Source organism: Heptranchias perlo, chromosome 1 (assembly GCF_035084215.1).
Source record: "Heptranchias perlo isolate sHepPer1 chromosome 1, sHepPer1.hap1, whole genome shotgun sequence".
Lineage (NCBI taxonomy): Eukaryota > Metazoa > Chordata > Chondrichthyes > Hexanchiformes > Hexanchidae > Heptranchias > Heptranchias perlo.
This window is the reverse complement of record NC_090325.1, coordinates 2797227-2819378: the sequence shown is the minus strand read 5'-3', so window position 1 is coordinate 2819378 and position 22152 is coordinate 2797227. Positions and strand designations below refer to the sequence as shown.

General features: G+C 47.5%; 1 protein-coding gene across 4 annotated transcripts in view; it reads right to left on the bottom strand.

Moving 5' to 3' along the window:
• znf638 (zinc finger protein 638) overlaps positions 1–22152 on the bottom strand; it is a 242035-nt gene that overhangs the window by 181185 nt on the left and 38698 nt on the right. The gene's annotated exons all lie outside the window — the stretch shown is intronic.

Sequence of the window (22152 nt, the reverse complement as noted above, 5' to 3'; positions counted from 1 at the left end):
GGGAGATTTAATTGAGGTGTAGAAAATTATGACAGGACTAGATAGAGTGGATAGCAGAGGGGTCAGTGACCAGGGGGCATTGATTTAAAGTAATTGGTAGAAGGATTAGAGGGGAGCTGAGGAAAATGTTTTCACCCAGAGGGTGGTGGGGGTCTGGAACTCACTTCCTGAGAGGGTGGGAGAGGCAGAAACCCTCAACTCATTTAAAAAGTACTTGAATGTGCACCTGAAGTGCCGTAACCTACAGGGCTACGGACCAAGTGCTGGAAAGTAGGATTAAGCTCGATAGCTCTTTTTCGGCCGGCACAGACACGATGGGCCGAATGGCCTCCTTCTGTACGGTAACTTTCTATGATTCTATGATCAAACATGGGATGCTCTGTCTGGTGGGAAGTGACAAGTGAAGTTCCTCGAGCTCTGTTGTGGGTTTCCTGCTGTTTATACTATTCATGAGGAGGATTTGTTGGTGACACCAAGCTATGCTGTCAGGTGTCGAGTACAAGAGAGATTGATGGCATTCAGAGGGATTTGGAGCAAATAAGTGGATCAACTAAGGAATGACAGATGGACTTTGATCTGGATAAATATGAGGTTTGCATAATGGAAAAGGACACACAGAACTTGTGTACAAAGTGAAGGGGTGTCCCACGAGCACAGAGAAGAAGGGGATTTCGGTCTGGATATTAGGGGAGGTTAGGTCAGTACCCCTCGTGGTCCATCATTGGCTAACCTTGGCCGTCCAAAGCTTTCTTTGGTTGCCTTAGTGAGTTGGGGAGGGATTTCCCGGCGTTCCTCCTGAAATTGGTCACCTGCTTTTTCTTCCCGCTCCCTTCAGGAGTTAGCATTTGGGAAGAGTGGGGCACGAGATTGTATCGTCTGATGGACAGGGTGAGCATCGAGGGGCATAATGGGCTTTTCTCTGCCTCCTTTACATAGGTTCCCGTTACTCGGTCACCAAGAGGTTTCAGTAAGTTATAAAGACTCACATTGGTGAAGAGTGGACAGAAAGGGGACATGATCCAGGTGTTTTATAATGTCGATAGGAATGGGTGATGCACGTGGACTATTTAGTTGGGATTTTAAGCACAGAACTAGGTAACATGAGCTTAAAATTAACTGGGCTCCACTGGCTACTGATCAGAAGAGGTTCCAATTAAGATTTAAAAGAAGCTTTTTTTCACTGAAAGGGAGAAAGTTAAAGGGAATCTCTGAGAGATTTTACAAAATTATGAATAGTTTTGAGAGGGTAAACAGTGAAAGATAGTTTTTACAGGTATTTCAATCAGTAACAAGGGGCACAGACTGAAGATTATCGCAGAGAAACTTAGAAGCGGGAGTAGGCCATTCAGCCCCTCGAGCCTGTTAGGAACATAGTTACATCGAGTCTACAGCACAGAAACAGGCCATTCGGCCCAACAGGTCTATGCCGGTGTTTATGCTCCACGCGAGCCTCCTCCCTCCCTACTTCATCTCACCCTTAGAGCATATCCTTCTATTCCTTTCTCCCTCATGTGTTTATCCAGCTTCCCCTTAAATGCATCGATGCAATTCACCTCAACTACTCCTTGTGGGAGCGAGTTCCACATTCTCACCACTTTTTGGGTAAAGAAGTTTCTCCTGAATTCCCTATTGGATTTATTAGTGACTATCTTATATTTATGGCCCCTAGTCCTGGTCTCCCCCACAAGTGGAAATATCTTCTCCACATCTACCCTATCAAACCCTTTCATAATCTTACAGACCTCTATCAGGTCACCCCTCAGTCTTCTCTTTTCTAGAGAAAAGAGCCCCAGTCTGTTCAGCCTTTTCTGATAAGTATAGGGACAGAAGCAGGCCCAGCCCCTCGAGCATGTTAGGAACATAGGGACAGGAGGTGGCCATTCAGCCCCTCGAGCTTGTTCCGCCATTCAATTAGATAATGGCTGATCTTTTATCCTAACTCCATTTACCCTCCTTGGTTCCATAACCCTTAATACCCTTACTTAACAAAAATCTACCAATCTCAGTTTTGAAATTTTCAATTGACCCCCAGCCTCAACAGCTTTTGGTGGAGAGAGTTCCAGATTTCCACTCCCCTTTGTGTGAAGAAATGCTTCCTGACATCACCCCTGAACGGCCGAGCTCTAATTTTAAGGTTATGCCCCCTTGTTCTGGACTCCCCCCACCAGAGGAAATAGTTTCTCTCCATCTACCCTATCAAATCCTTTAATCATCTTAAACACCTCAATTAGATCACCCCTTAATCTTCTATACTTGAGGGAATACAAGCCTAGTCTATGCAACCTGTCCTCATAATTTAACCCTTTTAGCCCCGGTATCATTTTTGTGAATCTACGCTGCACCCTCTCCAAGGTCAATGTGTCCTTCCTGAGGGGCGGTGCCCAGAACTGAACCCAGTCTCCAGATGTGGTCTGACCAGAGCTCTGTACAGCTGGAACATCACTTCTCCCCCTTTGTATTCCAGCCCCCTCGAGATAAAGGCCAACATTCCACTGGCCTTTTTGATTGCTTTTTGTACCTGTCCACTAGCTTTTAGTGATTTCTCTACCTGGACCCCTAAATCCCTCGACTCCTCCACAGCTCCGGGTCTCTCACCATTAGGAAAAATTCCGATTTGTCTTTCTCTGATTCAAAGTGGATGACCTCACACTTCCCCACAATGAACTCCATCTGCTGTGGTTTTGCCCACTCACTCAGTCTGTCTGTCTGTCCCTTTGTAAACTCCTGCTCCCATCCACACAGCTTACAGTCCCTCCTAACTTAGTGTCATCTGCAAACTTGGACAGCTCTCTATTCCTTCATCCAAGTCATTCCCCTGTGCAGATCCCTGGGGAATTTTGCTTGTCACATCCGGCCAATCAGAGAGCATTCCCTTTACAGGGAGGTCTCCTACCTCCTAATCAATTACCAACCCATATCATAAGATTACCTCTGATTCCATGTGCTCTCATTTTTGCGAACAATCTCTTGTGCGTAACCTTATCAAATGCTTCTGGAAGTCCATAGAGACAACACCCATAGACACTCCCTTATCCACCATGCCAGTGACCTCCTCAAAAATTAAAATAAAAAATTCAGGCATGACCTACCCTTCAACAACTCTTTGATCAACTGATAACTGTCCAACTGCATATTCACTCTGTCTCTAATTAAAGATTGCAGTAACTTCCCCATGATTGACGTTAAATAAGCTTGAACTCGTCCAAAACTTTGCTGCCCATACCCTAACTCGCACCAAGTCCTGTTCACCCATCACCTCTGTGCTCACTGGCCTACATTGGCTCCAGGTCTGGCAACGCCTCGATTTTAAAATTCTCATCCTTGTTTTTGAATCCCTCCATGGCCTCGCCCCCTCCATGTGACCTCCTCCAGCCCTACAACCCTCCGAGATCTCTGTGCTTCACCAATTCTGGCCTCTTGCACATCCCCAATTTTAATCAGTCCACCATTGGCGGCCGTGCCTTCAGCTGCCTAGGCCCTGAGCTCTGGAATTCCCTCCCTAAACCTCTCCTCCTCTCTACCTCCCTCTCCTCCTTTAAGATGCTCCTTAAAACCTCTTTCACCAAGCTTTTGGTCACCTGTCCTAATATCTCCTGATGTGACTCGATGTCAAATTTTGTTTGATAGTCGCTCCTGTGAAGCACCTTGGGACAGTCTACTATGTTAAAGGCGCTATATAAATGCAAGTTGTTGTTGTTGTAGTCATCTGGTTTCTCCTTCCCACCATTCTTAAATAATGGAGTTACATTTATAATTTTCCAATCCATTGTAAAATTATGACAACTGCATCTGCAATTTCCCTAACTATTTATTTTAATACTCTGGGGTGGGAACCATCAGGTCCTGGAGATTTGTCTATCTTAAGTCCCATTATTTTCTCCATTACCATTGTTTTACCTATATCAAATCCACTAAGTTCCCTCCTTGTTCGGTTTGTTCGGTTTCCTTGTACCGCTGGTATTTTATCCTCTTCCTTCACTGTGAAAATAGACATTTAACAAGTCTGCCATTTCCTTATAGTTCATTATTCTCTCGCCTGCATCCATCTGTAATGGGCCCACATTCTCTTTACCATTTCTTTTCTTTTAATATACTAATAAAAGCTTTTGGTGTTAGCCTTAATATCCCTTGCAAGTTTCTGTTCATATTCCCTTTTTGCCCTTTCTAATACCTGCTTCATATCCCTTTGTTGCTTTTTATAGCTCTCCCAGTCCACTGGATTTCCACTTCCCTTGCACGTGTGTAAGCTTTTTCCTTTAGCTTGATATTGTCTCTTAGATCAAGCATAATGAAGGGAGAAGAACATTTTTGACAGCAAGAGTTGATTATTAGAACTTAGGATGCTTTACCACAAGGGGTTACTGAGGCAGAGATTATAAAAAGGGACTGATGAGAATTTGGAAACAAAGAACATAAAAGGATAGGGAAGTAGGCAGGGAAATGGGATTAGATCAGACAGCTTCAGTGAAGAGCTAAAATCAGTACAGGCACGATGGGCTGAATGGTCTGCAGCTGTGCTGTGATTTCAATGACTCCAGGAAATGTTTAACCCGCCAGCGATGGGTGGCTGCGATCGACTCCCTCTATTAACAGTTAATGCTGCGTCAGCTAACAAGTTGGATTAATAAGAAGTTTGTATGAAGAATGAAGACTGAGGTCCTCAAATAGCCTTCAGTTCCTGTCGCGGCGCCAAAAAGCTGTCATCAATCAAAAACAACTGGCAGTGATGAAGGTGTAAAGTTACGTAAATATTGTTCACATTGGGATGATAACCGCACGCTATTTCATCATGATCTTGGCTGAAGGGAAGAGCTGGAGCCTGAACACGTTTATGGGCAGTGGACTTCAGGCCGTCTCAATCCAGTCCGCCATTGGGCTGGGCCCACTGCAGATCAGTCTGAATCTTGCATCAAATTGTCAATCTTGGCCAATGGTCTACAGGAGAGAATGAGGTGCTAATATGAAATTGCCACACTGGATGCAGTAGGGGGCTCTCTTACAAGGAAAAGGTTATACAATATTGTTAGCACAGCGCAGAGGGAGCATTACTCTGTATCTAACCCGTGCTGTACCTGACCCTGGGAGTGTTTGATGGGACAGTGTAGAGGGAGCTTTACTCTGTATCTAACCCATGCTGTACCTGCCCTGGGCGTGTTTGATGGGACAGTGTAGAGGGAGCTTTACTCTGTATCTAACCCGTGCTGTACCTGCCCTGGGAGTGTTTGATGGGACAGTGTAGAGGGAGCTTTACTCTGTATCTAACCCGTGCTGTACCTGCCCTGGGAGTGTTTGATGGGACAGTGTAGAGGGAGCTTTACTCTGTATCTAACCCGTGCTGTACCTGCCCTGGGAGTGTTTGATGGGACAGTGTAGAGGGAGCTTTACTCTGTATCTAACCCGTGCTGTACCTGCCCTGGGAGTGTTTGATGGGACAGTGTAGAGGGAGCTTTACTCTGTATCTAACCCGTGCTGTACCTGCCCTGGGAGTGTTTGATGGGACAGTGTAGAGGGAGCTTTACTCTGTATCTAACCCGTGCTGTACCTGCCCTGGGAGTGTTTGATGGGACAGTGTAGAGGGAGCTTTACTCTGTATCTAACCCGTGCTGTACCTGCCCTGGGCGTGTTTGATTGGACAGTGTAGAGGGAGCTTTACTCTGTATCTAACCCGTGCTGTACCTGACCCTGGGAGTGTTGATGGGACAGTGTAGAGGGAGCTTTACTCTGTATCTAACCCGTGCTGTACCTGCCCTGGGAGTGTTTGATGGGACAGTGTAGAGGGAGCTTTACTCTGTATCTAACCCGTGCTGTACCTGCCCTGGGAGTGTTTGATGGGACAGTGTAGAGGGAGCTTTACTCTGTATCTAACCTGTGGTGTACCTGCCCTGGGAGTGTTTGATGGGACAGTGTAGAGGGAGATTTACTCTGTATCTAACCTGTGCTGTACCTGACCCTGGGAGTGTTTGAGGGGACAGTGTAGAGGGAGCTTTACTCTGTATCTAACCCGTGCTGTACTTGCCCTGGGAGTGTTTGATTGGACAGTGTAGAGGGAGCTTTACTCTGTACCTAAGCTGTGCTGTACCTGCCCTGGGAGTGTTTGATGGGACAGTGTAGAAGGAGCTTCACTCTGTATCTAACCCATGCTGTACCTGCTCTTGATTTGTTTGATGGGATAGTGTAAGGGGAGCTTTACTCTGTATCTAATCTGTATTGTACCAGCCCTGGGATTGTTTGATGGGTGAATGCAGAGGGAGCTGTACACTGTACCTATCCTATGCTGTACCTACCCTGTGTGTGTTTGATGGGACAGTGTGGAGGGAGCTTTACTATGTATCTAACCCGTGCTGTACCTGCCCTGGGAGTGTTTGATGGGACAGTGTAGAGGGAGCTTTACTCTGTATCTAACCCGTGCTGTACCTGCCCTGGGAGTGTTTGATGGGACAGTGTAGAGGGAGCTTTACTCTGTATCTAACCCGTGCTGTACCTGCCCTGGGAGTGTTTGATGGGACAGTGTAGAGGGAGGTTTACTCTGTATCTAACCCGTGCTGTACCTGCCCTGGGAGTGTTTGATGGGACAGTGTAGAGGGAGCTTTACTCTGTATCTAACCCGTGCTGTACCTGTCCTGGGAGTGTTTGATGGGACAGTGTAGAGGGAGCTTTACTCTGTATCTAACCCGTGCTGTACCTGTCCTGGGAGTGTTTGATGATTATCTGCAGGGAAGGAAACCTGCCGTCCTTACCCGGTCTGGCTCATATGTGACTCCAGAGCCACAGCAATGTGGTTGATTCTTAATTGCCCTCTGAAATGACCCAGCAAGCCACTCAGTTGCACAATCCCGTTACAAAAAGTCATAAAAAGAATAAAACCGGACAGACCACCCGGCATCGGATGACCAGGCACAGGGCATGGCAAAGGCAAACCAAGCCCAGTCGACCCTGCAAAGTCCTCCTCACTAACATCTGGGGACTTGTGTCAAAATTGGGAGAGCTGTCCCACAGACTGGTCAAGCAACAGCCTGACAGAGCCACACTCAAAGAATCATACCTTTCAGCCAACGTCCCAGACTCTTCCATTACCATCACTGGGTATGTCCTGTCCCAGGACAGAGATGGCGGCACTGTGGTATACAATTGGGAGGGAGTGGCCCTGGGAGTCCTCAACATTGACTCCGGACCCCATGAAATCTCATGGCATCAGGTCAAACCTCATGGGCAAGGAAACCTCCTGCTGATTACCACCTACCGTCCTCCCTCAGCTGATGAATCAGCCCTCCTCCATGTTGAGCACCACTTGGAGGAAGCACTGAGGGTAGCAAGGGCACAGAATGTACTCTGGGTGGGGGACTTCAATGTGCATCACCGAGAGTGACTCAGTAGCACCACTACTGACCGAGCTGGCCGAGACCAGAAGGACATAGCTGCCAGACTGTGCCTGCGGCAGGTGGTGAGCGAACCAACTCAAGGTGACGATCCGGATTCTTTCCCCTCAGTCTGGTTCAGTAAAAACTGAAGTTGAGTACATTTTAAAGTTCATCACAACTTTAATAGCAGGGTTCTTAGTCTGCAGCATTGATTTGGACTCCTGATAGAGTCCCTCTATGCTGGCAGAGCAAGAACAAGAACAAGAAACATACAGAAATCCACACGTTTTTACACAAATCAATAGGGTTGGAACATACTTAACGAGGGTCAACACCAATCATAAGCCGGGCATAGGTTGCCATGCGGGGTTACATTATTTCCGGCCAATCATAGATTGTCCATGTGCTGATCATGTTGCTGTTAGACATCAAAGGGGATACTTCCTCACCTTCCAACTTGGAATGTTCTTCCCTGTTCCTTCTGTTCCTTATCTCCCAACCTGGAATGTCTTTCAACTTTGGCTAAGCTCGTTACCTATATTGATCTGCCATAAACATGGAGACATTCAGACCAGTCCTTGAATCACATCAAAGACTCTACATTGCTAAGACCATGCAAACCTGCTGACTACGCAAACATATGGCCCAGCAGGAGGCCAGGCCACCTGTACCAATCTCAGTTACTAACTAATTAACCCTTTCTAACCATTTTGCATTCTGCTTCTTTGCCACGTAGGCATTTTAATATTTTACCAAAAACTGACCACGTAGGGATTCTCAAAGGGAAAAACCTACTTGACGTCGTCCTCACCATTCTACCTGTCGCAGATGCATCTGTCCATGACAGTATTGGTAGGAGTGACCACCGCACAGTCTCTGTGGAGACGAAGTCCCGTCTTCACACTGAGGAGTATTGTGCGCAGTTCTGGTCACCACATTACAGGAAGGATGTAATTGCTCTGGAGAGAATGCAGAGAAGATTTACAAGAATGTTGCCAGGGCTTGAAAATTGCAGCTACGAGGAGAGATTGGATAGGCTGGTTTTGTTTTTCTTGGAGCAGAGGAGGCTGAGGGGTGACTTGATTGAGGTGTACAAAATTATGAGGGGCCCAGATAGAGTAGACAGGAAGTACCTGTTTCCCCTAACGGAGAGTTCAAGAACTAGAGGACATAGATTTAAGCTGATTGGCGGAAGGATTAGAGGGGACATGAGGAAAAACTTTTTTACCCAGAGGGTGGTGGGTGTATGGAATTCGCTGCCCGAATTGGTGGTAGAGGCAGGGACCCCCAACTCTTTTAAAAAGTACCTGGACCTGCATCTAAAGTGCTGTAAGCTGCAGGGCTACAGACCGGGTGCTGGAAGGTGGGATTAGAATGGGCACCTGGTTGTTCTTCAAGCCGGAGCGGACACGATGGGCCGAATGGCCCCCTTCTGAGCTGTATCTTTTCTATGGTTCTATCGTTCTAGGACACCATCCAACATGTTGTGTGGCACTACCACTGTGCTAAATGGGATAGATTCAGAACAGATCTAGCAGCTCAAAACTGGGCATCCATGAGGCACTGTGGGCCATCAGCAGCAGCAGAATTGTATTCCAGCACAATCTGTAACCTCATGGCCCGGCATATTCCTCACTCTACCATTACCAACAAGCCAGGGGATCAACCCTGGTTCAATGAGGAGTGTAGAAGAGCATGCCAGGAGCAGCACCAGGCGTACCTAAAAATGAGGTGCCAACCTGGTGAAGCTATAACTCAGGACTACATGCATGCTAAACAGCGGAAGCAACATGCTATAGACAGAGCTAAGCGATTCCACAACCAACGGATCAGATCAAAGCTCTGCAGTCCTGCCACATCCAGTCGTGAATGGTGGTGGACAATTAAACAATTAACGGGAGGAGGAGGCTCTGTAAACATCCCCATCTTCAATGATGGCGGAGTCCAGCACGTGAGTGCAAAAGACAAGGCTGAAGCGTTTGAAACAATCTTCAGCCAGAAGTGCCGAGTGGATGATCCATCTCAGCCTCCTCCCGATATCCCCACCATCACAGAAGCCAGTCTTCAGCCAATTCGATTCACTCCACGTGATATCAAGAAATGGCTGAGTGCACTGGATACAGCAAAGGCTATGGACCCCGACAACATCCCAGCTGTAGTGCTGAAGACTTGTGCTCCAGAACGAGCTGCGCCTCTAGCTAAGCTGTTCCAGTACAGCTACAACACTGGCATCTACCCAACAATGTGGAAAATTGCCCAGGTATGTCCTGTCCACAAAAAGCAGGACAAATCCAATCCGGCCAATTACCGCCCCATCAGTCTACTCTCAATCATCAGCAAAGTGATGGAAGGTGTCGTCGACAGTGCTATCAAGCGGCACTTACTCACCAATAACCTGCTCACCGATGCTCAGTTTGGGTTCCGTCAGGACCACTCGGCTCCAGACCTCATTACAGCCTTGGTCCAAACATGGACAAAAGAGCTGAATTCCAGAGGTGAGGTGAGAGTGACTGCCCTTGACATCAAGGCAGCATTTGACCGAGTGTGGCACCAAGGAGCCTTAGTAAAATTGAAGTCAATGAGAATCAGGGGGAAAACTCTCCAGTGGCTGGAGTCATACCAAGCACAAAGGAAGATGGTAGTGGTTGTTGGAGGCCAATCATCTCAGCCCCAGGGCATCGCTGCAGGAGTTCCTCAGGGCAGTGTCCTAGGCCCAACCATCTTCAGCTGCTTCATCAATGACCTTCCCTCCACCATAAGGTCAGGAGTGAGGATGTTCGCTGATGATTGAACAGTGTTCAGTTCCATTCGCAACCCCTCAGATAATGAAGCAGTCCGAGCCCGCATGCAGCAAGACCTGGACAACATCCAGGCTTGGGCTGATAAGTGGTAAGTAATATTCGGGCCTCACAAGTGCCAGACAATGACCATCTCAAACAAGAGAGTCTAACCACCTCCCCTTGATATTCAACAGCATTACCATCGCCGAATCCCCCACCATCAACGTCCTGGGAGTCACCATTGACCAGAAACTTAACGGGACCAGCCACATAAATACTGTGGCTACAAGAGCAGGTCAGAGGCTGGTTATTCTGCAGCCAGTGACTCACCTCCTGACTCCCCAAAGCCTTTCCAGATCTGCAAGCCACAAGTCAGGAGTGTGATGGAATACTGTCCACTTGCTTGGATGAGTGCAGCTCCAACAACACTCAAGAATCTCGACATCATCCAGGTCAAAGCAGCCCGCTTGATTGGCACCCCATCCACCACCCTAAACATTCACTCCCTTCACCACCGGCGCACTGTGGCTGCAGTGTGTACCATCCACAGGATCACTGCAGCAACTCGCCAAGGCTTCTTCAACAGCACCTCCCAAACCCGCGACCTCTACCACCTAGAAGGACAAGAGCAGCAGGCACATGGGAACAATACCACCTGCACGTTCCCCTCCAAGTCACACACCATCCCGACTTGGAAATATATCGCCGTTCCTTCATCGTCGCTGGGTCAAAATCCTGGAACTCCCTCCCTAACAGCACTGTGGGAGAACCGTCACCACACGGACTGCAGCGGTTCAAGAAGGCGGCTCACCACCACCTTCTCAAGGGCAATTAGGGATGGGCAATAAATCCAAAGCAAAATACTGCGGATGCTGGAAATCTGAAATAAAAACAGAAAATGCTGGAGAAGCTCAGCAAGTGAGGCAGCATCTGTGGAGAAAGAAACAGAGTTAACGTTTCAGGTCAAAGACCTTTGGTCAGAACTGCCCAGTTCTCCAGCATTTTTCGTTTTATGACGGGCAATAAATGCTGGCCTTGAATCCCATGAATGAATAAAAAAAAAACAAACGCAGATTGGGCGATCGTTTTGCTGAACACTTCTGCTCAGTCCGCAAGCGTGACCCTGACCTGCAGGTTGTTTGCCATTTCAATTCCCTGGCCCACTCCGACCTCTCTGTCCTCGGCCTCTTACACTGTTCCAATGAAGCTCGACAGAAGCTTGAGGAACAGCAGCTCATCTGTCGATTAGGCACTTCACAACCTTCCGGACTCAACACTGATTTCAATAACTTTACATCATAACCACTGCTCCCATTTTTTTCGGACAGCAGGTGCTGGTAATGGTTCTGCTGCTGCCATTTACTCCAGCTCCTCTAGACCCATCTTTTGTTTCTTAACCTGTCCCATTCCCACCCTCCTTGCCTTGCACCATCATCCCTTTTGTTATTTAATCAGTCGTACCTTCCACCCTATCACAGACCTTCCCTTTTGTTCTTTCCTTCCCTCTCCTCCCCTCCCCTCCCCTTCCCCTGACTCTGTACTTGCTCAAAAACTGTTTCATCTTCAACATCTTCCAGTTCTGACGAAAGGTCTTTGACCTGAAACGTTAATTCTGTTTCTTTCTCCGCAGATGCTGCCTGACTTGCTGATTATTTCCATCATTTTCTGCTTTTATTTCAGATTTCCAGCATCTGCAGTATTTTGCTTTTGATTAGAGCAGAAGGACAGGTATGGGTGTGTGGCCCAAATTAACATTCTTTATACAAACGCCACATAAGGAACAAATTGAATGAAATACAGGTGCAAATTCAACTTGGAGGGTGCGACATGGTATCCAGTAGTGAGACATGGTGAGGACTGGGAACTGAGTATACTCGATTATAAGGTCTACAGGAAGGGTAGGGAAACTGGCAGAGGCGGAGGAGGAGCCTTAGTGATTAAGAAATTACTTCAATGATAAGAGAGAATATAAAGAGAGGTAAACAGGCAGTGGAGACTTTATGGGTGGAATTAAGAAATAGAAAAGGATTTAGGACTTAGGGAGTTGTGTGGGGGCTCCCTGGTAGCAGCTGTGAAGTGGCAGAATGTCTAAATGCAGAGATTAGACAAGCATGCACATAGAAACATAGAAAATTTACGGCACAGAAGGAGGCCATTCAGCCCATCGTGTCTGTGCCAGTTGAAATAGAGCTACCCAGTCTAATCCCACTTTCCAGCACTTGGTCCATAACTTTGTAGGTTATGTAGCAAAGGCAGAGTGGTTCTAATCGGGGATTTTAACTTTCATATAGATTGGGATAAGCAGACCAGCTCGTGTCAGAAAGGTAATGAATTTCCTGAGTGTGTTCAGGACAGCTTTCTGCAACAATATGTCCTAGAACTAACAAGGGAGCATATTGGATTTAATAATGAGCAATGAGGCAGATTTAGTTAACAGCCTAATGGTGCATGAACATTTATCGAATAGCGATTATAGTATGATCGAGTTCAACGTTGTGTTTGAAAGGGAGAAACCCGTATCAGCTGCTAAGATTCTAAATTTAGGTAAGACCGACTTCAACAGGATGAGACAGAGACTGTCCACACTAAACTGGGCAAATCTGTTAATGGGTAAAACGACAGAAGATCAGAGGGAGGTGTTCAAAAAAGAATTTAACGTGATACAGAACCAGTTTATACCCCTAAGGGGCAAGAGCTCAACTTGCCAAAAAAAACAGCCATGGAGGACAAAAGAGGTAAGGGACAACATAAAACTAAAAGAAAAAAATCCAAAAATGCAAAAAATAGCACAGATCCTGGCGACCGGGAGAGATACAAAGAACAGCAAAGGATGACAAAACAGATAGTAAGAACTACAAAAAGGGAGTATGAAAAGAAACTTGCAAGGGATATCAAAATCAACACAAAAATTTTTCCTAATTATATTAGGAAAAAGAGAGTGGTCAAGAGCATTGTGGGCCCCTTAAAAACTGATAATGGGTGATATTGTAAATGAAAAGGAAATGGTGGACGTGTTGAATAATTACTTTGCATTAGTATTTACAGTAGAGGAAGAGGATAGCATGCCGGACACCCCAAGCAAACTAATTTTGAATCAGGAACGGGGACTCACCAAAATTAACATAAGCAAATTAACAATAATGAGGAAAATAATGGCACTAAAGAGTGACAAATCCCCAGGACCAGATAGTTTCTATCCCAGGGATTTAAAGGAGGGAGGTGAGCACATTGCAGATACCCGAACTATAATCTTTCAAAGTTCTCTTGATTCAGGACCTGTTACTTTAGATTGGAAAATTGCATGTCACTCTGCTATTTAAGAAAGGTGAGAGGGGAAACCAGGGAATTATAGACCAGTTAGCCTAACATCTGTTGTCGGGAAATTACTAGAGTCTTTAATTAAGGATAGAGTGATTGAACACATTGAAAATTTTCAGCTGATCAGAGCGAGCCAGCATGGATTTGTAAAGGGATTTGTGAACCTGATTGAATTTTTTGAAGAGGTGACTAAAGTAGTGGACAGGGGAATGTCTATGGATGTTATTTATATGGACTTCCACAAGGCATTCAATAAAGTCCCTCATAAGAGATTGTTAGCTAAAGTTAAAGCCCATGGAATTGAGGACAAATTATTGACCTGGTTAGGGAATTGGCTGAGCAGCAGGAGACAGAGAGTAGGGATAATGGGCAGGTACTCAAATTGGCAGGATGTGACTAGTGGTGTCCCATGGGGATCTGTGTTGGGGCCTCAACTATTCACTGTATTTATTAACAACTTAGATGACGGGATAGAGAGCCACATATCCAAGTTTGCCGATGACATAAAGATAGGCAGCATTGTAAGCAGTGTAGATGGAAGCATAAAATTACAGAGAGATATTAATAGATTAAGAGAATGGGCAAAACTATGGAAAATGGATTTCAATATAGGCAAATGTGAGGTCATCCACTTTGGACCTAAAAGGATAGATCAGAGTACTTTCTAAATGGTGAAAAGCTCGAAACAGTGAAGGTCCAAAGAGACTGAGGCGTCCATGTACATAGATCATTAAAATGTCATGGACAGGCACAGAAAATAATCGAAAAGACTAATGGAATGCTGGCCTTTATATCTAGAGGATGAGATACAAGGGGGTAGAAGTTATGCTACAGCTATACAAAGCCCTGGTTAGACCACACCTGGAGTACTGTGTTCATTTCTGGGCACTGCACCTTAGGAAGGACATATTGGCCCTGGAGGGAGTGCAGGGGACTCCAGGGATTAAATTACGAGGCGAGATTACACAAACTAGGGTTGTATTCTCTGGAATTTAGAAGATTAAGGGGTGATTTAATCGAAGTTTTCAAGATATTAAGGGGAACTGGTAGGGTAGAATCATAGAAAATTTACGGCACAGAAGGAGGCCATTCGGCCCATCGTGTCCGCGCTGGCTGAGAAACGAGCCACCCAGCCTAATCCCACTTTCCCGCACTTGGTCCATAGCCCTGCAGGTCACGGCTCTTCAGGTGCACATCCAGGTACTTTTTAAATGAGTTGAGGGTTTCTGCCTCTCCCACCCTCTCAGGCAGTGAGGTCCAGATACCCATGGATGAAAATATTTTTCCTCATTTCCCCTCTAATCCTTCTACCAATTACTTTAAATCTATGCCCCCTGGTTATTGACCCTTCTGCTAAGGGAAATAGGTCCTTCCTATCCACTCTATCTAGGCCCCTCATAATTTTATACACCTGAATCAAATCACCCCTCAGCCTCCTCTGTTCCAAAGAAAACAACCCCAGCCTGTCCAATCTTGCCTCATAGCTAAAATTCTCCAGTCCTGGCAACATCCTCGTAAATCTCCATAGCACCCTCTCTAGTGCAATTACATCCTTCCTGTAATGTGGTGACCAGAACTTTGTGCAGTACTCAAGCTGTGGCCTAACTAGTGTTTTATACAGTTCCAGCATAACCTCCCTGCTTTTATATTCTATGCCTCGGCTAATAAAGGAAAGCATTCCTTTATTTCCAGACTCTTCCATCACCATCCCTGGGTATGTCCTGTCCCACCGGCAGGACAGACCCACCAGAGGTGGCGGTACAGTGATATACAGTCAGGAGGGAGTGGCCCTGGGAGTCCTCAACATTGACTCTGGACCCCATGAAATCTCATGGCATCAGGTCAAACATGGGCAAGGAAACCTCCTGCTGATTACCACCTACCGTCCTCCCTCAGCTGATGAATCAGTCCTCCTCCATGTTGAGCATCACTTGGAGGAAGCACTGAGGGTAGCAAGGGCACAGAATGTACTCTGGGTGAGGGACTTCAATGTCCATCAACAAGAATGGCTCGGTAGCACCACTACTGACCGAGCTGGCCGAGTCCTGAAGGACATAGCTGCCAGACTGGGCCTGCGGCAGGTGGTGAGCAAACCAACACGAAGGAAAAATCGACTTCACCTCATCCTCACCAATCTTCCTGTCGCAGATGCATCTGTCCATGACAGTATTGGTAGGAGTGACCACCTCACAGTCCTCGTGGAGATGAAGTCCTGTCTTCGCACTGAGGACACCATCCAACGTGTTGTGTGGCACTACCATCGTGCTAAATGGGATAGATTCAGAACAGATCTAGCAGCTCAAAACTGGGCATCCATGAGGCACTGTGGGCCATCAGCAGCAGCAAAATTGTGTTCCAGCACAATCTGTAACCTCATGGCCCGGCATATTCCTCACTCTACCATTACCAACAAGCCAGGGGATCAACCCTGGTTCAATGAGGAGTGTAGAAGAGCATGCCAGGAGCAGCACCAGGCGTACCTAAAAATGAGGTGCCAACTTGGTGAAGCTACAACTCAAGACTACATGCATGCTAAATAGCAGAAGCAACATGCTGTAGACAGAGCTAAGCAATTCCACAACCAATGGATCAGATCAAAGCTCTGCAGTCCTGCCACATCCAGTCGTGAATGGTGGTGGACAATTAAACAACTAACGGGAGGAGGAGGCTCTGTAAACATCCCCATTCTCAATGATGGCAGAGTCCAGCACGTGAGTGCAAAAGACAAGGCTGAAGCGTTTGAAACCATCTTCAGCCAGAAGTGCTGAGTGGATGATCCATCTCAGCCTCCTCCCGATATCCCCACCTTCACAGAAGCCAGTCTTCAGCCAATTCGATTCACTCCACGTGATATCAAGAAATGGCTGAGTGCACTGGATGCAGCAAAGGCTATGGGCCCCGACAACATCCCGGCTGTAGTGCTGAAGACTTGTGCTCCAGAACTAGCCGCGCCTCTAGCCAAGCTGTTCCAGTACAGCTACAACACTGGCATCAACCCGACAATGTGGAAAATTGCCCAGGTATGTCCTGTCCACAAAAAGCAGGACAAATCCAATCCGGCCAATTACAACCCCATCAGTCTGCTCTAAATCATCAGCAAAGTGATGGAAGGTGTTGTCGACAGTGCTATCAAGCGGCACTTACTCACCAATAACCTGCTCACCAATGCTCAGTTTGGGTTCCGCCAGGACCACTCGGCTCCCGACCTCATTACAGCCTTGGTCCAAACATGGACAAATGAGCTGAATTCCAGAGGTGAGGTGAGTGTGATGGAATACTCTCCACTTGCTTGGATGAGTGCAGCTCCAACAACACTCAAGAATCTCGACACCATCCAGGACAAAGCAGCCCGCTTGATTGGCACCCCATCCACCACCCTAAACATTCACTCCCTTCACCACCGGCGCACTGTGGCTGCAGTGTGTACCATCCACAGGATGCACTGCAGCAACTCGCCAAGGCTTCTTCGACAGCACCTCCCAAACCCGCGACCTCTACCACCTAGAAGGACAAGGGCAGCAGGTACATGGGAACAACATCACCTGCACGTTCCCCTCCAAGTCACACACCATCCCGACTTGGAAATATATCGGCCGTTCCTTCATCGTCGCTGGGTCAAAATCCTGGAACTCCCTTCCTAACAGCACTGTGGGAGAACCTTCACCACACGGACTGCAGCGGTTCAAGAAGGCGGCTCACCACCACCTTCTCAAGGGGCAATTAGGGATGGGCAATAAATGCCGGCCTCGCCAGCGACGCCCACGTCCCATGAACGAATAAAAAAAAACTCCATTTGCCTTCTTAACCACCTTATCAACCTGTCCGGCTACGTTCAGGGATCTGTGGACATGCACTTCAAGGTCCCTCACTTCCTCTGCACCTCTCAGTATCCTCCCATTTATTGTGTATTCCCTTGCCTTGTTTGCTCTCCCCAAATGTATTACCTCACAGTTCTCGGGATTGAACTCCATTTGCCACTTTTCTGCCCATCTGACCAGATTGCTATCTTCCTGCAGTCCAGGTAGATAGAGAGAAACTATTTCCGCTGGTTGGGGAGTCTAGGACTAGGAGACAGAGCCTAAAAATTAGAGCCAGGACTTTCTGGAGTGAAGTTCGGAAACACTTCTACACATAACGGGTGGTAGAAGTTTGGAACTGTCTTCCGCAAATGGCAGTTGATGCTCGCTCAATTGTTCATTTTAAATCTGAGATTGATAAATTTTTGTTAACCAATGGTATTAAGGGATATGGGGCTGAGGAGAGTCAAAGTTCAGCCATGTTCTCATTGAACGGCGGAACAGGCTCGAGGAGCTAAATGACCAACTCCTGTTCCTATGATGGGACAGTGTAGAGGGAGCTTTACTCTGTATCTAACCCGTGCTGTACCTGACCCTGGGAGTGTTTGATGGGACAGTGTGGAGGGAGCTTTACTCTGTATCAAACCCGTGCTGTACCTGACCCTGGGAGTGTTTGATGGGACAGTGTAGAGGGAGCTTTACTCTGTATCTAACCCGTGCTGTACCTGCCCCGGGAGTGTTTGATGGGACAGTGTAGAGGGAGCTTTACTCTGTATCTAACCCGTGCTGTACCTGCCCTGGGAGTGTTTGATGGGACAGTGTAGAGGGAGCTTTACTCTGTATCTAACCCGTGCTGTACCTGCCCTGGGAGTGTTTGATGGGACAGTGTAGAGGGAGCTTTACTCTGTATCTAACCCGTGCTGTACCTGCCCTGGGAGTGTTTGATGGGACAGTGTAGAGGGAGCTTTACTCTGTATCTAACCCGTGCTGTACCTGCCCTGGGAGTGTTTGAGGGGACAGCACTGTGTTCCCTTCACGGTTCAGTGTTGCATTTCTGACTCAGACAACATCAGCAAATAAAATGTGTGACTGGAAGTGGGGAGCCCTCGAGACGTGATAATCCCCAGCTGATTTATGGCTAACTCTTGGAGCCTGCTCTTGAGAACGCATTAAGCGTGGAGTGGCTATTAATCTGCCGAGGCCTTACACGGGCAAAAAGGCTCTACCTACAGTTAAAAATAATCAGCCGTAATTTTAGCTTGTGATCGAGAGGATTTATTCAGTGAGGGGTCAGGAGGCAGCTGTCACTGTAGCAGGAATGGGCCTTCCTGGGACCTATTTCAAAATCTGACAAGAGGTAGATTGAGTAAAAAGCGAATGTGTGAACTCTCGTTGTTGATAGGCTGGAAGCAGGATAAAGGGGCCCCTGTTCCTTTATTCGGTCTGTCCTTCCTCCCCGCAGGTGTTAACGCTTCAAAGACCAACATCGTTCCTCAGGTCTGGTGGTCATCTTCGGGTGTCGGCCTAGACACTGGGCGCCAGTAGGCTATTCAACACTGCAAGGCATTACAACCGAGCCTGCTGCTTTTGCCACCCATCGTCCGCACACTCGCGCTTGCCAGTAACGTTGAGGGGGGGGGTCACTGGATGGGGACCCAGGAGTCGGAATCCCGGAACCTGGGTTCAGGGGTCCTGAGACACAAGCAGTCCCAGCTGGGATCAGTTCACTCAGCATAGGCCAGGGTGCCTGGCCCTTCTGGTCTGTTTAGAACAGGAAAGAAAGAGAGAAAGAGAGAGAGAATGAAAGAAAGAACGAAAGAAAGAAAGACTTTCATTTAAACAGCACCTTTCACGTCCCAAAGCACTTTACAGACAATGAAGTATTTTTTGAAGTGTAGTCACTGTTGTAATGTAGGAAATGTGGCAGCCAATTTACGCACAGCAAGATCCCACAAACAGCAACGTGATAATGAACAGAAAATCTGTTTTTGAGATGTTGGTTGAGGGATAAATATTGGCCAGGACAACGGGGAGAACCTTTCTTCCAAACATTGGCCGTGGGATGTTTTACATCCACCTGAGGGGGCAGATCGGGCCTTGGTTTAATGTCTCATCCAAAAGACAGCACCTCCGACAGTACTGCACCATGAGTGTCAGCTGAAGATTATAGGCCTCAAGTACGGTAGCATAGGGTACGAGACTAATAATCCAGAGGCCTGGACTAGAAATCCGGAGTCATGATCAAATCCCACCACAGCAGCTGGGGAATTTAAATTCAATTAATTAATTAAATTCTGGAAAAAAATAACTAGTATCAGCAATGGTGGTCTTGAAACTACCGGATTGTCGTAAAAACCCATCTGGTTCACTAATGTCCTTTAGGGAAGGAAACCTGCCGTCCTTACCCGGTCTGGCCTAAATGTGACTCCAGACCCACAGCAATGTGGTTGATTCTTAATCACCCTCTGAAATGGCCGAGCAAGCCACTCCGTTGTACAATCTCGCTGCAAAAAGTCAGAATACGAATAAAACCGGACGGACCACCCGGCATCAGACGAATAGACACCGGACACGACAAAGGCAAACCAAGCTCAGTCGACCCTGCAAAGTTCTCCTCACTAACATCTGGGGACTTGTGTCAAAATTGGGAGAGCTGTCCTACAGACTAGTCAAGCAACAGCCTGACATAGCCATACTCAGAGAATCATACCTTTCAGCCAACGTCCCAGACTCTTCCATCACCATCCCTGGGTATGTCCTGTTCCACCGGCAGGACAGACCCACCAGAGGTGGTGGTACAGTGATATACAGTCAGGAGGGAGTGGCCCTGGGAGTCCTCAACATTGACTCTGGGCCCCATGAAATCTCATGGCATCAGGTCAAACATGGGCAAGGAAACCTCCTGCTGATTACCACCACCTCCCTTAGCTGATGAATCAGTCCTCCTCCATGTTGAGCACCACTTGGAGGAAGCACTGAGGGTTGCAAGGGCACAAAATGTACTCTGGTGGGGGACTTCAATGTCCATCACCAAGAGTGGCTCGGTAGCACCACTACTGACCGAGCTGGCCGAGTCCTGAAGGACATAGCTGCCAGACTGGGCCTGTGGCAGGTGGTGAGCGAACCAACACGAGGGAAAAATCTACTTGACCTCGTCCTCATCAATCTACCTGTCGCAGATGCATCTGTCCATGACAGTATTGGTAGGAGTGACCACCGCACAGTCCTAATGGAGACGAAGTCCCGTCTTCGCACTGAGGATACCATCCAACGTGTTGTGTGGCACTACCACCGTGCTAAATGGGATAGATTCAGAACAGATCTAGCAGCTCAAAACTGGGCATCCATGAGGCGCTGTGGGCCATCAGCAGCAGCAGAATTTTTTCCACCACAATCTGTAACCTCATGGCCCGGCATATTCCTCACTCTACCATTACCAACAAGCCAGGGGATCAATCCTGGTTCAATGAGGAGTGTAGAAGAGCATGCCAGGAGCAGCACCAGGCGTACCTAAAAATTAGGTGAAGCTACAACACAGGACGACATGCATGCTAAACAGCGGAAGCAACATGCTATAGACAGAGCTAAGCGATTCCACAGCCAACAGATCAGATCAAAGCTCTGAAGTCCTGCCACATCCAGTCGTGAATGGTGGTGGACAATTAAACAACTAACGGGAGGAGGAGGCTCTGAAAACATCCCCATCCTCAATGATGGCAGAGTCCAGCACATGAGTGCAAAAGATAAGGCTGAAGCGTTTGAAACCATCTTCAGCCAAGTAGATGATCCATCTCAGCCTCCTCCTGAGATCCCCACCATCACAGAAGCCAGTCTTCAGCCAATTCGATTCACTCCACGTGATATCAAGAAATGGCTGAGTGCACTGGATACAGCAAAGGCTATGGGCCCCGACAACATCCCAGCTGTAGTGCTGAAGACTTGTGCTCCAGAACTAGCCGCGCCTCTGCAACACTGGCATCTACCCGACAATGTGAAAAATTGCCCAGGTATGTCCTGTCCACAAAAAGCAGGACAAATCCAATCCGGCCAATTACCGCCCCATCAGTCTACTCTCAATCATCAGCAAAGTGATGGAAGGTGTCGTCGACAGTGCTATCAAGCGGCACTTACTCACCAATAACCTGCTCACCGATGCTCAGTTTGGGTTCCGCCAGGACCACTCGGCTCCAGACCTCATTACAGCCTTGGTTCAAACATGGACAAAAGAGCTGAATTCCAGAGGTGAGATGAGAGCGACTGCCCTTGACATCAAGGCAGCATTTGACTGAGTGTGACACCAAGGAGCTCTAGTAAAACTGAAGTCAATGGGAATCAGGGGGAAAACTCACCAGTAACTGGAGGCCAATCATCTCAGCCCCAGGACATTGCTGCAGGAGTTCCTCAGGGCAGTGTCCTAGGCCCAACCATCTTCAGCTGCTTCATCAATGACCTTCCCTCCATCATAAGGTCAGAAATGGGGATGTTCGCTGATGATTGCACAGTGTTCAGTTCCATTCGCAACCCCTCAAATAATGAAGCAGTCCGAGCCCGCATGCAGCAAGACCTGGACAACATCCAGGATTGGGCTCATAAGTGGCAAGTAACATTCTAGACAAGTGCCAGGCAATGACCATCTCCAACAAGAGAGAGTCTAACCACCTCCCCTTGACATTCAACGACATTACCATCGCCGAATCCCCCACCATCAACATCCTGGGGGTCACCATTGATCAGAAACTTAACTGGACCAGCCATATAAATACTGTGGCTACAAGAGCAGGTCAAAATCCCGGAACTCCCTTCCTAACAGCATTGTGGGAGAACCGTCATCACACGGACTGCAGCGGTTCAAGAAGGTGGCTCACCACCACTTTCTCAAGGGCAATTAGGGATGGGCAA